The sequence below is a fragment of the Pristis pectinata genome, chromosome 14 (assembly GCF_009764475.1).
Source record: "Pristis pectinata isolate sPriPec2 chromosome 14, sPriPec2.1.pri, whole genome shotgun sequence".
Lineage (NCBI taxonomy): Eukaryota > Metazoa > Chordata > Chondrichthyes > Rhinopristiformes > Pristidae > Pristis > Pristis pectinata.
In genome coordinates this window covers 33,803,459-33,826,381 of record NC_067418.1, presented here as the reverse complement: position 1 = coordinate 33,826,381, position 22,923 = coordinate 33,803,459, and the positions used below count along the sequence as shown (strand labels likewise).

General features: G+C 40.7%; 1 long non-coding RNA gene across 1 annotated transcript; it reads right to left on the bottom strand.

Annotated features, from left to right (window-relative positions):
- Nucleotides 1–849: 849 nt before the first annotated feature.
- LOC127577623 (uncharacterized) lies at nt 850–22,369 on the bottom strand. Its single transcript, XR_007957400.1, has 5 exons — nt 22,323–22,369; nt 15,010–15,122; nt 10,791–10,862; nt 8,891–8,977; nt 850–994 (listed from the first exon to the last, which is right to left on the bottom strand). It is a non-coding gene; the product is annotated as an uncharacterized LOC127577623 (long non-coding RNA).
- Nucleotides 22,370–22,923: the final 554 nt, after the last annotated feature.

The window sequence follows — 22,923 nt, the reverse complement described above, 5'->3', positions numbered from 1 at the left end:
GCTGAGAAACACAGAAGAACTAAGAGCTGGGGCTAAACTACAAGGAGAAAAGTACTGGCTTGGGATTGAAAACAAACATTTCTGGACAAACCACCAAAGCATGCATATTTTTAATATACAGGCTTCGGGGAGGACCAGCACATCTGCAGGAGCACATACCTTAAAATTTTTGAGTGACATGCACATAAGTATTTAACAGCGTGAATGTATGCAAGTGCAACAATAATCTTACATTATACATAGTTTTTTACATGATCATTGGGGATGTGTGAGCATATCCTTTTTGTACCCAACATGCACTTGCTCCAGCATGTTTTGTTCAACCGACTTCCTGAATAAGCCATACTGCTATAGACAAAGCCAGCTCAATGAGGCCTGTATATTCAGTATCAGCTTGGTTTAGTTTCACTCAGTGCTAAGTTGAAGGGTTTAGAGTATACCCCAGAACTTAAACACGCGGTTTATGCTGAACTGCCACTATGCTGAACTGCCACTACAGTATTGTTACTGTAGTCCCTTGTGAGGAGTGGCATGCTTTCAGTGAGGCACGAAGTTATTTCAGCTGGGGAAGTACAGTGACATTGAACATGCTATAGAATTCTCCCGCTTTCCTGAACCATATTCTTCTTTCAACTAAACTATAAAAAAGATTTAATTGGTCATTTGTTTTGATAATACTTTTCGAGATTTACTGTGTGATTGAAGACTGCTACATTAACAACTGCTACAGATCACATTTTAAAACGTGTTTGTACTTAATTGTACTTAATCCAAAGCTTGACACTGAAGGGGAAATTGCTGTCCTTACCTGAGCTCCAATGTCAATGTGACCATGCAGTTTTGCTCCCAATGGTCTATGCTCTGGTTTTGTGTATGTCAGGGTGTTGATACTGCATGGTTCATTAAGATGAGTTCTGTGAAGATATTCAACTGGGTCTTCCTTCTTTAGCTTTCCTATCTTATCAGCAGGAAGATCTTGAAGTTCACTTGGTTGCTGTTAAGAAGAGGTGGGTAATATTAGCATGAATTCTGAACACACTTACTGCCCAAATATTTAATTACTGCAGGAATTCTTAAATATTTTAATTGCCTTGATGTTTTGATAATGTGCATTTTCCAGACAAAATAGACAGCATACAAATATTTGCAATCAGCAGACAATCTGTGAATGTAATGAAAACATACACTGTTAATTTAGTAAGCATTCAGAAACTGCAGCTTTGGAATTATTCATTCTTGAGTATACTTTGGTTTCCGGACATCCTAAACTTTATTTCCCTTCTTAACTTCCTTCTTTTCTTCTCTTAAACAATTTTATTCATGGATGAGCCCAGACAGTGAGGGCAAGCTGAATATTTGACTGCTGCTGACACATATCTGATCCTGCACGTAAGCACTTTCAAGGTTCTATTCCTTCAGTACTGAGATACAAAGACAACTATGACACATGATCCACATTCTGGCCAAGATCAGTTTGAGCAGAACAAAATTTGAAACTGTTTATCCTTTCTTATTAGTGCTACATTTAGGTTCTGATGCAATCTTACATTTTAAGACACAAGAATTAAAATATATTGAAAATAGACATTGGAACACAGTCAAAAGATAGGTTTAAGAACGCACACAAGATATGGATTCCTGGGTTTGGTGATGGAAGGGAAAAACTGGATCCATTTAAAAAACTTTGCAGTCCTTTCTCTGCATGGACGAACTAAAGCTCAATGGCCTTTCCAACTTGTTTGAGCAAATTTGCTGCGCAAAGTAATGGCTTCTGTCAGTGTTGAATGATTGTTGAGTGTGAAAAAAATAGGCAAAGGTCCATTTTTCTGCACACCTATTCTATAAGTAACATGAGTCTTCTGCCTGGCTAAAGTACTCTCAAACATTCTATTTCATTCCTATATTACAATCTGTGAAAATTATACTGAAATGGGCATGATTCCCCAGTCCTTTAACTGTATGTCCCATATATTCATATAACATTGCCATACTCTGGGCTCTTCATTTCCATTGGCACAGGGTGAATTCTTAAAAGATAGTGGACTGTACTTTCTTTGCAAATCCTAACATCTGCAATCACAAATGTGGCACAAACATGGCACCTCCACAATCGAGAATGTTACGTGCAAAATGTTTAACCCACAATACATTGAATTCTGACTTTTTAAAAATTTATTCTGATTTTGGGTTCAGGGCATTCCTAGCAGGGAAGTTATTTCCCATCTCTAATTGTCCTTGGACAGCTGCAATCCTTCTAGGAATTAGACTCAGCGATGCTGAAGGATTACCAATATATTTCCATATCAGGATGGGATGCAATTTGCTGCTGATGTTCTCACATACCCTCAACCCTTCTATTTGGTAAGATGGGTCATGGGTTTGGAACATGGTGTCAGAGTAGCTCAGGTGAGTAAATGTTGTGCATTTTGTAGGTGGTACAGACTATAGCCACTGGCATTGATGATGAAGGGTGTGAATGTTTAAGATGGTGGATGGGCTTAATGGTGTTGAGGTTCCTGAGAGGTGTTGGAGCTAAATTCACCCAGGCATGTGGATAATTCCAACATGCTCCTAACTAATGCTGAGTAGAAAGCAGAAATTCATGAATTGTGGAGGCAGAATACAAAACACTTTCACAGACACCGACTATGGATGAATTTCTGGATGTACTTGAGCAAATCAACAGCTGCAGAATAATATGGCAGTTCCCAGACTGTGTGAGTGAAAAGCTTTCAGCATATAGTTCAACCTTCAGTACTGTGATCAAAACACCTGCCCTGTTATCCACTTTAATAATCCTATACTTGTGGCACTTCTTAAAACCCAGACTAAAATAGGAGCATAAAATACGCATGTGAAAATTTTTGGTATGGCACAATAAAACAGTTCCCTATCTGTCTGTCTAGGATACCTTCTTTGGGAGTTATATGAAGACAAATTATAGTCATGCAGAGACTGCTTTATATGGGTTTTGTACTAGAGGGAGACATAAACAGTTATGGTGTAATTAGTATTTGAGAGGAACATGTTGCATGGTTTTCTCTGGGAAGCTGATTGAAAGCTGGAGTAAAAAAATCCATGCATACTTTATGAGCCAAGTGACTATTGATCTGTCAGTGAACGGGATTGAATGCTTTATGTAATTTGCATCCATAGCTGTCAAAATAGATAAAGACCTGGAAGATCTTGATCAAGCTTGCCTGATGCACAGTGACTTGTGGCCCTTTCAAGAACAGTGATTCTGATATAAAATGAGTGGCATGGCAACATTAGTTTTGGACATATTACCCCCTTCAGCATAAAACAGAATGGCTTCCAGAGGGAAAACCACCATCCTTTGTCTCAATCCACCTGCACATTGCACCAGCATGGCTTTCCATTGTATGGTCCATGCAGACATTTTACTAGCTGTCAGGAAGGTCTAGAGAGAGGAGTGAAAGTCTAGATTTGTGGCTTTCAGGTGATCATATGAGTGTAGCTACTATGAAATATGACCTGAAATGTCAATGGAAAGGAGCTCCCACATATTATAGTTTTTCGTGGTTCTGTCTTATAATGTGCAATTAAATGAATGATTATTTTCACTGGAGGAGCTCTGGGAGTGTGCCAGGGAGAGTGTTTCTCATCATAGGACTGGAGCCTTCCATTATTCCTAGTCTAAGCTACGATAACAGTTTCCCACTGCTGAATTGCACATGGGAATAGGAATGTGGAATGGAGACACAAGAGACTGTAGATACTAGGATCTGGAGCAACAAACGATCTTGCTGGAGGAACCCAGTGGGTTGAGCAGCATCTGTGGGGGGGAAAGGAATTGTCAACGTTTCGGGTTGAGACCCTGCATCTGTCCTGATGCAGGGTTTTGACCTGAAATGTCAACAATTCCTTTCCCCCCCCACATAAGCTGCTCAACCCACTGAGTTCCTCCAGCAGATTGTTTATTGCACGGGAATATGGAAGCCTGGTCAAGTGCAGAGCCTAAGTTTAAATGTGCAAAGGTAGCTCCTTAATTTAAGTTTATTGTCCTGCATCTTGTGAAGAGAACAAGACCTTTTTCGTTCAAAGGAATTTTCTGATATTTCAGAGATAGTTGTTGTTAAATCTCTGCTGCTGCATGTGACCTGGTGTACAGAGGACAAAGTCTGATCAGCAACTTTGAGTTCAGGTTTAGTATCTCACTGTCTCAGACTACCGAGGTGCCAAAGGCCTTGACAATCTTTACATTAAATTGTCTGTCAAGGGTAAGTGTTGACCAGAAGTAATTGACATTTTCTGGAGATTCACAATTGATGTAATTTTTGGATGGGATGTTGGCATCCTGTAGAATTACAGATGTTTTCTTGATACTGATCAAATGCCCAGGAATTGGATTTCTCCACTTCATGATGTTCTAAACATCTAGTGCAAATGCTCAATCAGATCCCCCATAAAAAAAATTGTCGGCCAAAAATAATTAGAGACAGTTCACAGCCAGCAATATGTGGTTTGCAGTGGTTGCTGATGGAACCTCGCTGAACTGAGTGAAGCTGTCATCAACGTGCTGTTCAGGAATCTGAGGAGGGTGTCTGCTCTTAATGGCACCCTCCCAGTGGCAGGTGGACAGCAACAACACACACTATGGCTGCCCCAGAGTACAGAGTGGCTGCAGGGAGGAGAAGGAACACCAAAATTAACAAAAGTTAGAAGCCTTCATCAGAGTGATACATGACAGGATGAAAGTCTTTTCCGATTCCTAGGAGGCAAGGAGACATCACAAGACCACAGAAAGAAGATATTGGCAGGAGATATCCACAGCTATCTCCTCCAGGAGTGAGAATCCCCATTCACTCCAACAATCAAATAAATCTCAAATCCACGCTAAAAATATCACGGAGATGGCACACTCTGAAAACAATTTTAGTGAAGCATTTCAGTAATTGGATCGGTGATAAACTGAATCAATGGCTTCATACTGACCCTCTACAGCAAAAAAGTTCACAGCCAAACTATTTCCCCAGGATTACCATGTCAATCACCTGGGAGTAAATGGGAGTTTGAGAATATTTTAAAATATGTTAACAAAACGTTACCAAATGTATTAGGGCTAAATCCTGACTTCATTTAATTGTCTGTTAAAAATACATCTATATTGCTAGTTGATATTTTGGACAAACAAATTATGGAGTCATACAGCACAGAAACTGGTCCTTCAGCCCTGAGCCCATTCTGACCACAAAGCACCCAATCACATTAATCCTACATTAATCCTTTTTTTAATTCTCCCAACATTTTCATCAACTCCCCCAAATTCTACCACATACCTACACACCATGGGCAATTTACAGTGGTTGATTAACCTAGCAATGTTCACCAGACTCATTTCCCCAAGCTCCCCCCAACACTACCCCTAAGTTTCAGACTAAGCCAGTGACCCTGGGAAAGGCCTGCAATCTCAGTCAAACATAGGTCTCCTGCCATTCCCCAATCAGTTGAACTGAAGGATCACGATGGAGGCGGACTGCTGACTGATGACAGCCATTTGCTGAAGCAAAGGCTGGGAAATTGTACCTTCCAGCAGTAGGCCATGGGACTGACTTCCTCAGTGAGTGGACAGTGGCAAGGTTGGTACCTCAGCGAATGCCATGTTACTGGTGGCATTCTGAACAGAAATAAAAGTAAATTGCAGCATTTACTCCGGTAGTTGTTGGATAAGCCAATCAGGTCTAATCACTCCTCACACCTGGTTCCTTCAGGTCTTTTGAGGCCATCTTAATGCAGATACCCTCACGTCGATACTCTCCGAGAGCATTAAACTTCCCCAAAGGCTGCTCTTAGTATCTCACTGAAAATCACTTGAAATTAGAGGTAAAATAGAGTAATAATAAATTGAAAAATATTAAATACCAAATCAAACTGTGAAGACAAAAATTAAATCAGTACACCCGAATAAAATGAATGGAATCCAAACACAAAGTTCTGAGTGATTGTCCAAAGAGGCGTGCAGCTTTAAAAAACCCACAAAATTCCATCCCTTGTCTGCATAGGTTCTACTTTTTTTAAGATATTACCACACAAAAGGAGAGCATTTGGCCCATGAGGTCCATGTTGGCTCCAAGCAGAGCAATCCCATCAGTCTCATTACCCCTTTCCTTATTTTTCCAAAGCCCTGCAACATATTCTCTTTCTCATAAGCCCACTGACTGCCCTTTGATTCTTTTGCCACTTACCTAGTCTTAGGGATACATTATAGTAGCCTGTGAACCTGCCAACTTGACTCTGAGGTGTGAGAGGAAACCAGAGCATCTGGAGGAAACCCACATGGTCACAGGGAGAATGTGAAAACTCCACACAGACAGCACCAGAGGTCAGGATCAAACACAGGTCCCTCGATCAGTGAAGCAGCAGTGCTTATATTTGTTGTGCCCACGTAAAATGATTGATAAGAAGACCCAGTCTTATTAATATAATTTCCAAATATCTAATGAAGATTAAACGCCACAGCATCATAAAGCCCAGTGACAAAATACAAGGCAGCATTCCACTGGTGTGCTTTGAAGAATCAAAAACTTTCAGAAGCTTTCTACCCATTCAACACTTAGCACTGCATTACTGAGAAACAGCGTCACAAGATATACTGTAGGATCCCTTTCATTCAAATCCACAACATCGACAGTCACATCCACTTGAGGGGCTGTTACTAGACTTTGAAATAAGTCTTCTTCAAAGATGGCTTATGCCATTAATAATAAATAGAGTATTCATTACTGCTGTGTTAAATACTGTTATCTGGGAGGTGAGTAAGGCTACATACAAGGAGTTATAGTGCTGTAATAGAATCACTTACTGCTTGTGAACTTATTAGCAACTTCAGCATTAGTTTCATAGATTTACAGCCTTAAGCACATACTGTTCTTAAAGTTATGTGTTTGATGTCCTTTGCATTTTTCAGTCTGCATGAATGAATTGGGAGCATGATGTCGGTGAAAAGGATATGATGCTGAAAGCTGATTAAAAACTGGAATGCATTTGGCATCACAGAGAGCGTGTGATAGTATTGCAGCTTTATTTCCAGCTGCCTTTGGTACATCAAACACCACACTATGATTTATTTATTCCACATGAGATAATTAAACAGTGTCAAGCTGGGCTGTAAAGCAAAATAATTCTGCTTGTTCAATTGGGCAGCTGCTGATAGACAAAATTTATCCTACTCAACTTTATATCATTCAACTCAAACAGTTTTACAGCAAAGATTTTGCTTTTTTTTGTTGTTTTTCAAATATTTCATCTTCAATTCCTGGAGGTACTTGAAATCTTTGGATACCATGTGGGACATTGTCTGGGAATTTGTCAAAACTCTTCATTCTTCATATTGCCATAAAGCCTCGGCATCATTCATGTTAAATTAGTGATGTGTGTAGTGATGTGGCGGTACGGTAGTGTAGCGGTTAGCGTGACGCTATTACAGCGCCAGCGATCGGGATTCGATTCCCGTCACTGTCTGTAAGGAGTTTGTACGTTCTCCCGTGTCTGCGTGGGTTTCCGCCAGGTACTTCAGTTTCCTCCCACATTGCAAAGACGTACAGGTAGGTTAATTGGGTTTAAAATGGGCAGAGCGGACTCGTTGGGCCAGAAGGGCCTGCTACCACGCTGTAAATAAAAGTTGAAAATTTAAAAAAAAAATTTAGGGTATGCTGTATCTTTTCTGTGTGTGCCATTGTGGAAGTAGACACAAAACACACTGCATCAGAGATAGGATCTTATGTCACATGCATGCACAGGAAATTTCTCTGCTTCTTCTTCACGCCAGAGCTGGCAGAGGAAGACAGGTAGATCATAGGTCACTTGTAACCATTTGCTAGAAAGGGGCAGGTGGGTCACAGTTAAGAGCAGCCAGTGGGTAGATCAGACCGTCAGTTGGTGAGGAATCAGGACTGCAAGAACTGCTCCGGGGCTTCAGGAGTTAGTTGTGGCGGGAGGCTGGGGATGTGATCCAGCTTGCGTCTGGGGAAAGGAGTGTCAAAGAACATCTGCAGTTGGGTAGAGGACAGGGGAGTGGGATTAAAATGTAAGCAAATTCCTTAGAGAGGTCCTACTTGCAGAAGGATGCATACATCAAACTCAGAGCACAGAAGCAGTTGTCACCTATGCTGTGAAGGCCTGTTTCTACTCAAATGACCCATACCATAAACACGCCAAACATGGGCAAATGAATTTTGCACAAGTGACATCAAATGTGCAGTGCATGCTATTTTTTTGCCACTGCACAAGTTCAGAAGTCACTTGGCATAAGCATCATACATACATGGAGGAGTCAACACGGACTTATTGATCAACATAATCCATGCAACAATATCCATGAGCTTTCAGCAACTCGGGGTTTGATTATATTCTTTACACAAAAATTTGCTACTCCTCCCAAGAATTTCAAGATGGAAATATTAACCTGCAATTTTCCCAAGCAAGGCACCCAAGCACGATCCTGGCCTCAGTTGACATTCATGCTATTTCCCACAGGAAGCCACTTAAAAGCATTCACATATAGGATTGCATTAACAAGCGTTTCTCAGGGTGGCCTGATAAATTTAAGAATGTTAAAAAATATCAGTTTGATCAACTTAAATGTGTTAACTGAAGCGCAGAGGTGATTAGTTTTCTTAATCTGGTATCTTTTATATTTGTAAAGCAAAAATTGCATATGTTGGAAATCTGAAATAAAAATAAATAATATTTCTACCTGAAATATTAACTCTATTTCTCTCTTCACAGATGCAGCCTGACCTGCTAACCTGCTAAGTATTTCCAGTATTTTCTGTTTTTATGATCTATGTTTTGCAAGAAGAAAATGTGATTGATATAGAACATGCCTACCAATCTATGAATTGTATTAGTTGATGGAAACAGTACTTACAGCTGTGTCCAATGACAGTCTGACTTTGCTTGTGAAACCGGTGCCTCTATCAGATCTATTTGCTATTGCAGGCAGAAATTCATCTCCCTGTGTATCAAACCGTAAAGAAGAATGTCAATTTTACATCTGAGGAATCTACTTCTAATGGTCTTCTGACATTATTCAATAAATCTGAAAAGGTGTGGGCAAACCCATAATAATAAATATGAAAGTTGCTAACTAACTTGCCGTAAAATCCCAACTGTTTTGCTGCTGTCCTCCATTGTTATCCATTTACCTTGGCTTGATGTCCAGTGTTGATTCCTAATATTCCCTGAAGTGATCAGGCAAGTTGAATGAATAATTGATATGAATGAGAAACCCTACCATTACTATATCCAGGATGTAGCATCTGGATTCACTGACATCTGTGTGAAGTATTAAGCAATCCTACCAAGACTCAGAAGCTTCAACAGACATGACTGTTTATTCCAATGGCTCCTCCAGATAGACTCTGGAAGCTTTTACAAACAATATCACAACTCAGGGAGCAGTCAACCATATAACACCATACTTAGACCTATCAGCCTTAAACCAGCAACGATCTTTTTACGACCAATACTATACAAGACAACCTGGAAATGACAATAAATGTAGACTTGATGTATTACTTAATACGCCAGTTTTAATTTTATCCTGACTAAAGAATAAAAAGAAGGAAACATTGTCTTTGATGGCAGGGAGATGTCAAAAACCCATCAAGACATTTGGGGGTGGAGGCTCGCAGAGTCTGTCACCATTCATAGTTCCCTTCACTTTGTAGAACAGCCATGACCTCCACGTCCCATGGTCGATTGCTGGTGCAGAACCACAAAATATAAGTACAGCCCTAGTATTGAACACAATCTGGCCAACATTCAGAATTCAACAACACTACAGAGCATTAAGGGTACATTGCATCTCGCTTAAGTGGATTATTACATCAATGGATGGTAGTATTCCTCCATAATATTTAAAGAAAAACTAACAGTTATTCAGTAGACCTGAATCAATAATAACCAGATTTACCTGTTGTTCATTTTGGTGTTCATGCACTGTTTCCAACCTGGCTGGATTTGCATAAATCACATTGCATTGCAAAAAGCAATTATCTTTGGAGCAGTATTTTGAAACGTTTCAGAAATGTGATAAAATAGCTATACATCTGTACACACAAGCATACCAACCTTTAATTAGGAAGTAATTCTTCTTAATTGGTTGAAAATCATAATTGGAGTGAAGGGAATTATCTCAATCACCTTGACTACTTATATTTATATTTCAGAAATGCTCTGCCATGTTATTTTTTTAGCTAAACTCTGAGATTCTTGCGAAGGTTCCGTTCTATCCTTAGTCTATCAGGATTTCTAATGCCCCCACTTCCACACATAATAGAAGTGAATACTGAATATAATTTACAAATCGGCAATATAAAAGCCACAGCCCCATGAACTGTTTAAATCTCACTGTCATCAGGGCCCTTTTTCCCTAAGGATCAACTTATTTATCATTATGCTGTGTATTTATCATTGGTGTTATTTCCTTTATCTTTTATAAAACAACCATTGAAGTATTTTAAGATACCGTTAAGCTCTTGTTTTAATGGGGAATTTTATGTTACCAATGTTTAATAGTGTTAATTATCCCCTTTTCCCCAACTGTAAGCAAAATCATGTTTAAATTATATACTGCCTCAACACAGACAAGGAGTGAATAAAGTTATCTTCTGGCACCTAAGCACACTGAAACTTCCAGTGTTTTGTGAAACTTAGTCTAGGGACTCTCAGTTAAAATGCTAATCATTGAATTGCAAAATTAGATTATTTTGAATTGTTTTTCATTCTGCTCCTCATGTAACTAGCTTATTTTTGGAGTTACTAACATGTAGAGTTCCAGATGGTAGATAGTCTGATTTTGTTATGGAGATTCCAGTTGGCCGGTCTGTGCAGTACCCCTGAAAAAAAAGCATAAATTCTAGTCAAGTAGAGCTGGAGCTGACCATACTGCAAGGACAATGGTAAAAATCTCTTCTTTAATTATTAAGTAGTTCACTGACTTGATACAGGCAACATGACTGGTGTTTCACTTCTCAAATTAAATGTACGTACAGAACAAAAACCACAGCAGTCTTCAGTGTCAATGATTTTATTTCCATTTCTTTGAGGCAGAAATACATCCTTCATCCTGAAAGTTGCTCTACATGCAATGTTGCTTTTGGAATTTACTCCCAGAGGTCAGTACTGGGAATCACCATCTATTGCTGACAACTAATATCAACATCAAGTGCTCTCAAGCCAAGGTCAACTCAATTCAATAAATGGTAAATTCTTGTAGGAAAAATGGTACTTCACAGCAGAAATCAAACATTTATGACATCAGCACAAGACTAATAGAAAAAGCAATGTTCTTATTTAACAATTGGCAGTCATGCAAGGGTTATTAAACACTGTCTTTCTTTTATGTCAAGATTTTTTTGCAGAGTCATGAAATCAACCAGAATGATTGCAACATTCTAATTCTCCCCCAGAGAATTAAAAGTAGGACACAATGTAATGTCTGCTCGAGTGATGTCTGCACTTTAATCTCAGGCAGGCTAGGCCAGTGATGAGGAAAGCAACAAATTAGCTAACTGGTACTAGACTTCACATTGCAAGCAGTTGCCAGCTTCTGCCCTGATGGAAGTCTCCATAATTTGTCTGTAGCCCAGTGATTTATTTAATTTCCCTGGTAGTGGAGATGTGCAGATCAACCCATGTTAGTGAGGTGGGAGGGCACGTTCCACATTTCTCTCTTCATTTACCAGAATGCCCTTCACTGGGAATGGCTTTGCAGAGGTCCTAGGGCACTTGTGCCCGGCTCTCAAAATATTGTCACCCAGGTCCACATGTTTGATAGTCAACTCCCTCCCTGAAAATGGAAACTGGGGGGAATCACAATGTGCAATTAGTTCAGGCTTGTGGGTACTCAAACAGGCAGCATGACAACTGTCTGACATGCTGTCTTTTTTTATAATTGCCATGCTGTTTATTGGCTACACACAGCATCACAGGGCCAATATCTTGAAAAGTTATCAATACTTAAAACGTTAGCCTGCACTGGGTGAAGCCAGCATGCACTAATGCAAGAAGAGATACACTGTGGCTGCAGGCATTAGTAAGAGGCCTACCTGGGCTGTGATCCTTACAGAGGTGGCACTACACAAACGGAAGCTTCTAAAACTGCACTGAATGCCTGTTGCAAGAGGTGGCAATGTGGTCTAAATGCTGGAGGTTTTTCAAGTACATTCTCGAAATCAATCATAAGCAGATAGCCATCAATGCTAGGAGTGTACTCCCAATGTCTTGGATGCAGGGCTGCAAGATATTAAATGGCCATACAAGAGTGGCCACAGTCAATGAATCCATCTTCAAATGCCAGAGCCCACCAACAGCAGTACCAGCCTCGGACACAGCTCACTGCACAACATAACTCACCTAACTACAACCTCCCTCAATAAGGATAGGCAAAATTTTGTAGGTGCACCTCAACATCACGTGCTTTGCACTCCTACAAGTTATAGGGCCACATCCCACAGCTGTTCAACTGTGACAGGAATAGCATCCAAACACATTGGAGGACACTGACTACATACTTCTATCTCTTACAGTACTGGAGGACTAGCCAATGACAAAGTTGATTAGGTTCACTGTGAAAAAGCTGCAAAAATGTCAAGGACTACAGAACAAGGTGGTATCCATCAGTCACAGTAACAGAACATAGAACATCACAGCACAGTACAGGCCCTTCGGCCCACAATGTTGTGCAGACCTTTTAACCTACTCTAAGGCCAATCTAACCATTCCCTCCTACATACCCCTCCATTTTTCTGTCATCCATGTGCCTGTCTAAGAGTCTCTTACATGTCCCTAATGTATCTGCCTCTACTAGCACCCCTGGCAGCGCGTTCCACACACCCACCACTCTCTGTGTAAAAAAACTTACCTCTGATATCCCCCCTGTACTTTCCTCCAATCACCTTAAACTTATACCCCCTTGTTTTAGCCATTTCCGCCCTGGGAGAAAATCTTTGGCTGTCCACTCGATCTATGCCTCTTATCATCTTGTACACCTCTATCAGGTCACCTCTCATCCTCTTTTGCTTAAAGAGAAAAGCCCTAGCTCGCTCAGCCTATCCTCATAAGACATGGTCTCCAATCCAGGTAGCATCCTGGAAAATCTCCTCTGCACCCTTTCTAAAGCTTCCACGTCTTTCCTATAGTGAGGCGACCAGAACTGAACACAATATTCTAAGTATGGTCTAACCAGGGTTTTATAGAGCTGCAACATTATCTCGTGGCTCTTGAACTTAATACCCTGACTAATGAAGGCCAATACGCCATACTCCTTCTTAACAACCCTATCAACTTACGTGGCAACTTTGAAGGATCTATGGACTTGGACCCCAAGATCATTCTGTTTCTTCACCCTGCTAAGAATCCTGCCATTAACCCTATATTCTGCCTTCAAATTCAACCTTCCAAAGTGAATCACTTCACACTTTTCCAGGTTGAATTCCATTTGCCACTTCTCAGCCTAGCTTTGCATCCTATCAATGTCCTGTTGTAACCCTCGACAACCTTCTACACTATCCACACCACCACCAACCTTCATTTCATCTGCAGATTTACTAATCCACCCTTCCACTTTTTCATCCAAGTCATTTATAAAAATCACAAAGAGCAGGGGTCCCAGAACAGATCCCTGCAGAACACCACTGCTCACCGACTTCCAGGCAGAATATGCTCCATCTACAACCATCCTCTGCCTTCTATGGGCAAGCCAATTCCAAATCCACACAGCCAAGTTTCCCTGGATCCCATGCCTCCTGAACTTCTGAATGAGCCTATATTGGGGATCTTTATCAAACACCTTACTGAAGTCCATATACACCATATCCACTGCTCTATGCTCAATGTGTTTTGTCACATCCTCAAAGAATTCAATCAGGCTCATGTACCTGTACTTGGGTGTTTGTCTTTTGTCATATTTGTAGATTATCCAGTCTTACAAAGCCATGCTGACTATCCCTGATCAGACTATGCTTCTCCAAATGCTCTAAATCCACTTCCCAAGAATCTTTTCCAATAATTTTCCTACCACTGAAGAAAGACTCACTGGTCTATAATTCCCAGGGTTATCCCTACTCCCTTTCTTGAAAGGAGAAATAACATTTGCCACCCTCCAATCATCTGGTACTACTCCTGTGCCCAGTGAGGACACAAAGATCATCGCCAAAGGCTCAAAAATCTCTTCCCCCACTTCCTGTAGTATGCTGGGATATATCCTGTCTGGCCCTGGGGACTCAATCTATCCTAATGTTTTTCAAAAGCTCCAGCACATCCTCCTTCTTAACACTGACATGTTCTAGCTTATCAGCCTGTTTTATGCTGTCCTCACAAACGTCAAGGTCTCTCTCACATGTGAATACTGAAGCAAAGTGTTCATTAAGGACCTCCCCTACCTCCTCTGACTCCAGGCACATGTAATGGGGCAAGTTATTTGTGTCATTCATCATCTTTCTCATTCTAAATTCACGTTCCAATTATCTGATGAATTTGACAGCTCTATGCAGGTTGAATCCATTTACAATAACGACATTGAAAGTCTTGTGATAAAATTATGGGTTTTGCTGTTTCAAAACACAACTTTATTATTCCTCCAAATACAAGGAATACAATGTCTACATTGCTTTCTCTCATTCTCCAATCAAAGAACACAAGCTTGGTACAAATGAAACAACCCAGGGGAGTGTGATTGTGACAGCAGTAAGGATTGTGTACAGCTCAACGTCTTCACCAGTTGCAACCGAAAGACAGAATATATAATTGCACTGCCAGACGTCATCCTCAGTTCAGGTTAACATCAAACGACACTCACCACCTGCCTAACATTTTGCTGAAATCTTTATGATAATCTTAACAAACCAAAGTATTGGAACCCCTAGAGCCTGCTGAATGCCATACATCATTTGATGGTGATTTAAGCAAGTGCTAGGATCTATTGTGCACTTACAGGATCTGTGGAGTGTTGGTTGCAATGGACTAATTCTGAGCATAACTTACCGGTTGGTCACCACGATATGCCGATGAGTGGTGGAAGGTGATGGGTTTCAGATCAGAGCCTTCTGTGAACCCAGTATTCTCCTTTTTCCCAACTGTTTTATGTTGGGAAAATGCTGTTGATATACAAAATCATCAGTGTAAGTTTGCCATCTTCTGACTGAACGTAAGCGTAAAATGCACAAAACATAATCTTCTCCACAAACATGTTAAGTGCAGCAAAACTAGTCAAATCACAAAACAAGTATAGATGATAACAGCCAATCAGTCAATCTTGATATATCCACCAGCATATCACAAATAAATCAATGAAAATAACTTCAAAGTTGATAATCCCTTTTTGGTAAATAAAGGGCATAGTGTGAGTGAAGTACAAATTAGAAAAGTTCACTGCCTGACCTCCAATGTGCATGAATTAATTGACCTCTGCTGATGCAATGAATTAGTATAGGATGACTGAAATAGACTGATTTTGTGCTTTATGAGATACAATGGGAAAATGCAGGAAACTATTTTAAGATAAATTGGGAAATAGGAGAATGGGGTACAGGTTCAACCTAGTGAAAGAATTTCAAAGCTGATGTCAAGAAATTATTTGCAAAGAATGATCAAGGTATATGTTGTGGATTTTTCTGTAGTGACTTCTAAAGCTGAGTTTCACTGTCACTCATTCACTTAGTAAGACATAAAACAAGTGAACAAATCTGTCTATTGTGACTAAATCATAAAATAAGAAAAAACTGCAGATGCTGGAAATCTTTAAATGCTAGTCACTTAGCATGTCAGGGAGCATCTGCAGAGAACCAACTGATGAAAGACCATCAACCTGAAACATTGACTCTCTTTCTCTGATGTTGCCTGTTGAGTATTTGCAGCATTTTCTATTTATATTGTTTATTGTGGCAATGAATCTTCAACTGAACTGCAGGTATAGTGCCACAATGTTCCAAAAGATAACCAAGTTACATAACAGAACCAATCAACCTTAAAGTGCCATGACATCTTTGTTAGATGATAGCTTATAACTTTCATTAACAGTCACAGACACACCACAGGTTTAAAGATGACTTCCAAAAAACTTTGTTGAAACAAAAACTCTAGAATATTTTGAGAAAAAAATATGCTTTAATGGAGAGATTTTAGGAGCTGAATAAATGGATTAATGAAGTTGGGATAAAAGATCTTCCTTTGTAACTGGCATTTTTAGGGCCAATGAGTGATCCCTATCAGAAACTGTACATTTGCAGTGTTGGATGTGTATGTCCCACACTACCCAGTTATCTGGTGATAGTCTCTGGTTTTCCACATTAAGAAGAGCTACTTGAATGAGGGACTACTGACCAGGGGACCCAACATGATTGTCATACCCTTAGACCACAGGAGTGATAACTGCATAAATAGTACTGAGATTAAGTAAATTAGCCAAAATGCTAGACACTGAATTTGAGATCCCGTTCATATAAGATGCTCAGTAATTTACTTCTTTAACTACCTGAGATTCATGGAGTTGGAAGAAATTTTATTTGTAAATGGGAATTGAATTATACATCCTTCAGCTCCTGTTTACTACTGTAAATTGAGTAGGCAAACATAACTACATACTTACATCATAAACTGTCAGAATATAAACATATTTGATAATGGATTTCAGTGGCATATGCTGAAATTGACCACTTTTCTCTAATAGCTTGAATATTGTAATGACCCTTTGCCACAAATGCAAAATTTGGTTAAGAAGTCAATTTTACATTTTAATTACAATATATGCACATATTTCAGTGTGATCCATAGAACTGAATATTTTTCAAACTACAGAAGTCTGTAATAGCTCTTTGAATAGTTTGCACATTATTATATGACCTCTAGCACTCTGAGAGTGAAGAACTGCACTGTTCACAAATTGCAACAAATTATGCATAAGTTCAAAAAGATTTATTTCTTCCAGCTAGCTATTTCATTACATTTATTAAGTAAAAAGTGTTTGCATATTCCAATAATGGTCAATCATTCAAATCTCAATTGCACATTCAGTAATCTCATTGGTCAAAGGTGACCAATTTATTTTGTTACATTCCTGCTGTGCTTTTAACTTCCACAAAACATGATGCAGACTTGATTGGGCTATGCTTGGTAGTAGATCTCTGGACCAATGCCATTAAAGAGATACACAGTGAGCAAATCTGCATATTTCTATTTATAGTTATAGAATAGCACACCACATTGTGGTGAGTGTTGGGAGCCAGTTCTTCTCCAGGGAGTGAGAGATGTGACTTGGAGCAAGAAACAGGACTCTCAGTGTGAGAAGTGGGAATCATATAAAGAGGTGAGTGTCAAGACCCAGTTATTTTCCAGGTATTTCCAGACTATATAAGAGGCACAGCTGTGAATTGTTAGGTGATAATTGAATGGGAAATTAGCCCATTGGCAACAACCAATAAAAAGAAGGTAGGGTAAAGCAGAGTGGCTATTTTGGAGTGGGGGAAGCTGAGATTTTGGCTCAAGAGGTTTCAGTGAGAAGAGGCTAAGGCAAGTGTTTTTCTTTGTCTGTTAGTGCCTAGCTAAAGTAGTGACAATAGATTCAGGGTCAGTGGTTTGTTCTTCCTGCCAGAGATGGGTAATCTCAAGTCTCCCTGATAGCTACATCTGTGGGAGGTGCATCCAGCTGCAGCTCCTTACAGACTGTTAGGGAACTGGAATTGCAGCTGGATGACCTTTTCTCTCATGCAGGAGAGTGAGGTGAAGGATGCTAGCTACAGGCAGCTAGCTATGCCTAAGTTGCATGAGGCAGGTAGCTGAGTGACTGTTGGGAGAGGGGAAGGGAAAAGGCAGATACTGTGAGTACCCCTGTGGCTGTTCCCCCTCAATAACAGGTATACTGCTTTGGATACTGTTGGTGGGGGATGATCTACCAGGGAAAAGCTGCAGCTGTCAGGTTGCTGGCAATGGAGTCTGGCTCTGTGGCTCAGAAGGTGGGGGAGAGAAAGAAGTGGCCAGCAATAGTGATAAGGGACTCTATAGTCAGAAGAGTGGACAGGAGATTCTATGGATGTGAAAGAGACTCCTGGATGGTATGTTACCTTCTAGGTGCTAGGGTTAAGGATGTCTTGTATCAAGTCCACAGCTTTCTAAATGGGGGAAAGTGAGCAGCCAGGTTGTGGTATGCATTGGTACCAATGATGTAGGTAGAGAAAAAAATGAAGTCCTTAGAAGTGAATATGGGGAGCTAGGTAGGAGGTTGAAAAGCAGGACCTCAAAGGTACTAATCTCTGGATTGCTGCCTGTACCATTGAGGGTAAGAATAGGATGATTTGGCAGATTAATGTGTGGCTATGAAATTGGGGCAGGGTTTCAGATTTGTGGATCATTGTGCTCTCTTCTGGGGAAGTTTTGACCTATACAAAAGGATGGGTTACACCTGAACTGGAAGGGGAACAATATCCTTGTGAGTAGGTTTGTGAGAGCTGTGGTGGAGGGTTTAAACTAGTTGGCAGGGGGATGGAAACCTGAGTGATGGGTCAGAGGATGGGGCAGTTGGTGTACAGGTTGATGCAGTGTAGAGAGACTGATGGATAGGCAGTTGATAGGGCAAAATTGCAGTCAGTTGGATGGGTTGAAGTGTTTATTTTAATGCAAGAAGTATCAGGAACAATGGTGATTAACTTGGAGTATGGGTCAGTACATGAAACTATGACATTGTGAGAGCCAAGTCTCTGTAATGGTCACAATGGCAGGAATGGCTGCTGGATGTTCTGGGTTTAGATGTTTCAAAAAAAATGGAAGGGGTAAAAGATGTGGGGGGAGTGGCATTGCTACTCAGGGATAGTATCACAGCTGCAGAAAGGGACAATGTCTGGGAGGGATTATCCACTGAGTCAGTATGGGTGGAGGTCAGAAACAGGAAGGGAGCAATCATCACACTATTGGAAGTATTCTATAGACCCCCCCCCCCCACCGCATAGCAACAGAGACACTAAGGAACTGATCTGGAGGCAGATTTTGGAAAGGTGCAAAAATAACAGGGTTGTTATGGGTGATTTCAGCTTCCCTAATATTGATTGGCACCTCCTTAATGAAAAGGTTTGGATGAACAGAATTTGTCCAGGAGGGATTCCTGACAATATGTAGACAGGCCAACTAGAAGAGGCCATTCTGGATCTGGTACTAGGCAATGAACCTGGTCAAGTGTCAGATCTGTGGGTGAGCATTTTGGAGACAGGCCACAGCTCCCTGACCTTTACCCTTGCCTTGGAGAGGGATAGGACCAGCTAGTACAGAAAGTATTTCATAGGAGGAATTGTCCTGCTATTAGGCAAGAACTTGGGAGCAGATTTGCTCGCAAATGCACAATGGAAATGTGGAGGTTGCTTAGAGATCACTTGCAGGGGTTCTGGATAGGTTTGTCCCATTGAGGTAGGAAAAGGATGGTAGGGTGAAGGAACAATCTCTGACAAGAGATGTGGACTATCTAATGAAGAGAAAGAAAGAAGCTTGCTTAAGGTGTAGGAAGCAAGGATCAGACAGGGCTCCAGAGTTTCAAGATAGCCAGGAAGGAGCTTAAGAATGAAGTTAGGAGAGCTAGAAGGGTCATGAAAAGGCTTTGAGTAGGATTAAGGAAAACCCAAGTCATTCTACTTGTATGTGAAGAACAGGAGGATGACTAGAGTGAAGGTAGGACCAATTAGGGATAGAGGAGGAAATGCTCCTGGAGTTGGAGGTAGGGGAGGTCCTTAATGAATATGTTGCTTCAGTATTTGCCTATGAGACCTTGATGTTTGAGGACAGTGTAAAACAGGATGATAAGCTAGAACATTTCTGCTAAGGAGGATGTGCTGGAACTTTTGGAAAAACATTAGGATAGATAAGTTCCAAGGATACTATGGGAAGGGACTTGAGTCCTTGGCAATGATATTTGTGTCCTCACTAGCCACAGGAGTAGCACCAGATGATTGGAGGGTGGCAAATGTTATTCCTCCTTTCAAGAAAGGGAGTAGCAATAACCCTGGGAGTTATAGACCAGTGAGTCTTTTTTCAGTGGTAGGAAAATTAGTGGAAAAGATTCAAAGGGAAAGGATTTGAGCATTTGGAGAAGCATAGTCTGATTAGGGATAGTCAGCATGGCTTTGAGGGGCAGGTCATGCTTCATGAGCCTGATTGAATTTTGGATGTGACAGAACACATTGAGGGTAGAGCAGTGGATGTGGTGCATATGGACTTTAGTAAGGTGCTTGATAAGGTTCCCCAATATAGGCTCATTCAGAAGGTTGAGAGGCATGGGACCCAGGGAAACTTGGTTGTGTGGATCTGGAAATGGCTTCTCCAAAGAAGGCAGGGGTTGGTTGTAGATGGAGAGTATTCTGCCTGGAGGTCAGTCACTGGTGGTATTCTGCAGGGATCTGTTCTGGGACCCCTGCTTTGACTTTTTTTTTTACAAGTGACTTGAATGAGGAGGTGGAAGGGTGGGTAAGTAAGTTTGCAGATGACATGAAGGTTGGTGTTGTGTATGATGTCAAGGGTTACAATGGGACATTGAAAGGATGCAAAGCTGGGCTGAGAAGTGGCAGATGGAGTTCAACCCAGAAAAGGGTGAAGTGATTCACTTTGGAAGGTTGAATTGAAGGCAGAATACAGGGTTAATGGCAGGATTCTTAGCAGTGTGGAGGAACAGAGGAAGCTTGGGGTCCAAGTCCATAGTTCACTCAAAGTTGCTGCATAAGTTGATAGGTTTGTTAAGGTGTATGGAGTGTTGGCCTTCATTAGTTGGGGGATTGACCTCAAGAGCCATGAGGTAATGTTGCAGCTCTATAAAACCTTGGTTAGATCACACTTATAATATTGTTCAGTTCTGGTCAGCTCACTATAGGAAGGATGTAGAAGCTTTAGAAAGGGTGCAGAGATTTACCAGGATGGTGCCTAGATTGGAGAGCATGTCTTGAGGATAGGTTGAGCAAGCTAGAGCTTTTCTCTTTGGAGTGAAGGAGGATGAGGTGACCTGATAGAGGTGTACAAGATAAGAGACCTAGTTTGAGTGAATAGTCAGACATTTTCCCCAGAGTGTAAATGGCTTACTTGAGGGGGCATAATGTTAAGCTGATTGGAGGAAGGTATTTTGGGGGGGGGGGGTGTCAGAAGTAAGGTTTTTACAGTGAGTGCATGGAACACCCTGCCAGGGGTGCTGGTAGAGGCAGATACATGAGGGACATTAAGAGACTCTTAGGCACATGGATGATAGAAAAATGGAGGGCTATGTGGGAGGAAAGGGTTAGTTAGATTGATCTTGATAGGGTAAAAGAGGCACAAGGTCATGGGCTGAAGGACCTGAACTATGCTGTTGTGTTCTAAACCACACAGGCCATTGTCTTAAAATGGTTTGCCAACTCATTCACTCCACCATTCTTTCTGAATAACATGTCAAATATTCTCCTTTCAAGTATGCATCCATTTCAATTTTTAACCACTGAATCTAGTTTTACAAATCCCACTAATGTTCTTGTAAGAATAGAATTTCTTCTGTCCCAGCACTGAGTCTGCAGTCTCCTTTGAACTAATGCCCTTCTGTGAGTCCTGCATTAGTCAGTGTTAAGTATACCATACTGAAGACTACTAAATATCTGTACATTTTCCTATTTGTTCTAGGTGGCTGACATTATTTGATCAGTATACAATTCTAAACTAGATCTATTCTGCAGGTAGTTTCACAGGAATAGAGGGAAATGGAGCCTGAAATCGTAGGATAGTCCACCACCAGCAGTGCTCCATTAAAGTGCACCCAATTGTTTGTCACAGCTGCTGAAGGTGACAGCTTTGTTTAATTGATGACAATTTTGACAAGGCAGTGGATGGTTGGGGGGAGGAAGGTGGTGGTGAAGGAGCTTGGTAAAACAAATGTAAGATGGGTCTAATGTCTGTCTTAGATGACAGCCTGTAGCACCAACCTTGATCTTTAACAATATGTGAACTGCAGTTCAAGAGCAGGAGATTGGGTGAATGGAACTAAACTCCAATCTAGGAAATGGATCCCATGAAGAACAAACTTAACCCCTGTAAATGCAATGTTTTCTCTATTATACCTATTGTAAAATTTGTTGTAAATTTATAGTAAATTGCCCAAACTCAAATTCAAGTAGAAACTAAAATCAATTGAATGAAGATCAGGCCAGTGACCCAGGTTGCTGCCCATTTAACAAATTGACAAAGGTCCCCTCAAGCCTATGGATTCACTCTGCAATATGACAGCATTTGTAGTCGCTACAAGAACAAATGGTTCAATTCTGGGTTTTAACATGTGACAATGACATTTTAACACTTGAATTGTGTACCTGATGAATCCAGTGGCCTGAGTTTATATTTAGTATTATACTCAGTGGACATGTAGAGTGGTCCCTGAAATGACAAAAGAAATTGTCAACTCGCTTCAAAAACCTATGGGGAGAACACCATCCTGTGTTTGTTTTTCTTTACATCCTCTTTGTATGCTTTGCCCCAAAGTTTAAATCTGCTCCTCTGGTATTGGAACCAACTGCTAATGAAATCAGCTTCTATCTCTCTGCCCCATCTAAGCCAGTCCTGATCTTGTACATCTGTCAAATCTCCTTTCAACTTTATTGCTCTGAAGAGAGCAACCTCACTTTCTCCAACCTTCCCTTGTAGCTGGAATCCCTCACAGCTGGAACCAACCTAAAATCTTTCCTGAACTATTTCTGGTCAGTAACCAGAACAAGATATGATACTCCACTTTCTGCCTATTCAGAACTTTGTACAGGTTCAACACAACTTCCCTGTTTTTTAAATTCTATGCCTCTTCATAAATCTTGGGTTCCCATATGCTTTACTAACCACTCTCGTACCTTGACTCTTCTGAGCCATCCTTCTGTTATCACAACTTTATTATAATCCCACTTGGCGACCAACCTGATTCAC